The sequence below is a fragment of the Oncorhynchus nerka genome, unplaced genomic scaffold, assembly GCF_034236695.1.
Source record: "Oncorhynchus nerka isolate Pitt River unplaced genomic scaffold, Oner_Uvic_2.0 unplaced_scaffold_1000, whole genome shotgun sequence".
NCBI lineage: Eukaryota > Metazoa > Chordata > Actinopteri > Salmoniformes > Salmonidae > Oncorhynchus > Oncorhynchus nerka.
In genome coordinates this window covers 140,849-143,914 of record NW_027040303.1, presented here as the reverse complement: position 1 = coordinate 143,914, position 3,066 = coordinate 140,849, and the positions used below count along the sequence as shown (strand labels likewise).

Genomic DNA, 3,066 nt, shown 5'->3' with positions numbered 1-3,066 from the left:
AGAGAACAGAATGAAACCTGGGCTTAGAAAATGTGAGTGTTGACTGCTGTGAAGAATATGACTAAGAATAAGTCTTAATACAAGTTAAGTCAAAGTCAAAGACCAACATCATTACTTACTTGGTCATATTAAATATCAGCTGTAGTTCTACAGAAGCAGAAATCAGGGACACCAAAGATTACAGAGTTGATTTGACTGTGTGTGTGTGTGTGTGTGTGTGTGTGTGTGTGTATGTGTGTGTGTGTGTGTGTGTGTGTGTGTAATTAATGTGAATAAGTGTGTTTTATATTACCATACAGTATAACATATGATCATTCAACAAGTCTCAAGTTACCTTAACTTCTCCTTTTGATACCTAGAAACATCTACATTAAATGAATTAGTGAAAAGTGAGTTAACATTCTAATGTGAATGATGATGATTTCTAATATTGTGTCTGGTTTCATCCATCAGATGTCTGTGATCTCACACTGGACCTAAACACAGTAAACAGACTCCTCTCTCTGTCTGAGGGGAACAGAAAGGTGACATGTAGGAGAGAGGAGCAGCCGTATCCTGATCACCCAGAGAGATTTGAGGGCTATAGACAGGTGCTGTGTAGAGAGGGTCTGACTGGGCGCTGTTACTGGGAGGTAGAGTGGAGTGGGATAATGGGGGCTGGTATAGGAGTGACATATAAAGGAATCAGCAGGAGAGGAGAGAAGAAGGACTGTCGTCTTGGATACAATGACAAGTCCTGGAGTCTGGACTGCTATGACAACAGTTACTCTGCCAGGCACAATAATAAACCCACTACCATAGACGTCCCCTCCTCCAGCCCCCACAGAGTAGGAGTGTATCTGGACTGGTCAGCCGGCACTCTGTCCTTCTATAGAGCCTCCTCTGACACACTGACCCACCTGTACACATTCACCTCCACATTCACTGAGCCCCTCTATCCAGGGTTTGGGGTTTATTATTTTGGCGACTCAGTGTCCCTGAAATAATAACCTCACACACACACACACACACACACACACACACACACACACTGAACACACACACACACTGGACTCACACACACACTGGACTCACAAACACACAGACTGGACACACACACACACACATACACACACACACACACACACACACTGGACTCACACACACACACACACACACTGGGACTCACACACACACACACACACACACACACACACACACACACACACTGCACTCACACACACACACACACATTGGATACACACACACACACACACACACACACACACACTGGACTCACACACACACTAGACTCAAACACACACACACACACACACACACTGCACTCACACACACACACTCACACTGGAGTCACACACACACGCTGGACAAACACACACACACTAGACAAACACACACACACACACTCACACACACACACACACACACACACATTGGACACGTTGGACACACACACTGGACACACACACAGACTGGACACACACACACACACACACTGGACTCTCTCTCTCACACACACACACACTGGACACACACACACACTGGACTCACACACACACTAGACTCACACACACACACAGACTGGGCACACACACACATTGGATACACACACACACACACACACACACACACTGGACTCACACACACACACAAACACACACACACACACAGAACACAGACACACCCACACACACACACAGACACTGGACTCACACACACACACACAGACTGGACACACACGCACTGGACTCACACACACACAGACTGGACACACACACACATTGGACAGACACCCACACACACACACACACAGACTGGACACACACACACACTGGACTCACACACACACACACTGGACACACACACACACTGGACACAAACACACACTGGACACACACACACAGACTGGACACACACACACACACACTGAACTCACACACACACACACACACATTGGATACACACACACACACACACTGCACTCACACACACACTCACACTGGACTCACACACACACGCTGGACAAACACAAACACACACTCAGACACACTCACACACACCTGCTGGACCCACACACCTGCTAGACACACACACACTGGACACACACACACACACACTGGACACACAAACACACACACTGGACAGACACACACACACTGGACACACACACACTGGACAAACAAACACACACACAAACACAGTGGACAAACACACACAGGACACACACACACACACACACAGGAAACACACACACACACACACAGGGACACACACACACTCTGGACACACACACACACACACTCTGGACACACACACACACACACACTGGACAAACACACACAGACTGGACACACACACTGGACTCACACACACACAGACTGGACACACACACACATTGGACACACACACACAACTCACACACACACACACACATGAATACACACACACTGGACTCACACACACACACACACACACACACACACACACACACACACACACACACACACACACAGACTGGACACACACACACACACTGGACACGTTGGACACACACTGGACACACACAGACTGGACACACACACACACACACACTGGACTCTCTCTCACACACACACACTGGACACACACACACACTGGACTCACACACACTAGACTCACACACACACAGACTGGGCACACACACACATTGGATACACACACACACACACACTGGACTCACAAACACACACCCACACACACACACACACACACACACACACACACCACACACACAGAACACAGACACACCCACACACACTGGACACACACACAGACACTGGACTCACACACACAGACTGGACACACACACACTGGACTCACACACACAGACTGACACACACACACATTGGACAGACACCCACACACACACACACACACAGACTGGACACACACACACACTGGACTCACACACACACACTGGACACACACACTGGACACAAACACACACTGGACACACACACAGACTGGACACACACACACATTGGATACACACACACACACACTGAACTCACACACACACACACATTG

At 48.1% G+C, this 3,066-nt stretch overlaps 1 long non-coding RNA gene across 1 annotated transcript in view; it reads left to right on the top strand.

Annotated features, from left to right (window-relative positions):
- Positions 1–1,146, top strand: part of LOC135570302 (uncharacterized) — a 2,118-nt gene extending 972 nt beyond the window's left edge. Inside the window, exon 3 of the long non-coding RNA XR_010463510.1 lies at positions 454–1,146. This is a non-coding gene — a long non-coding RNA (uncharacterized LOC135570302). The remainder of the gene's footprint in view (positions 1–453) is intronic.
- Positions 1,147–3,066: the final 1,920 nt, after the last annotated feature.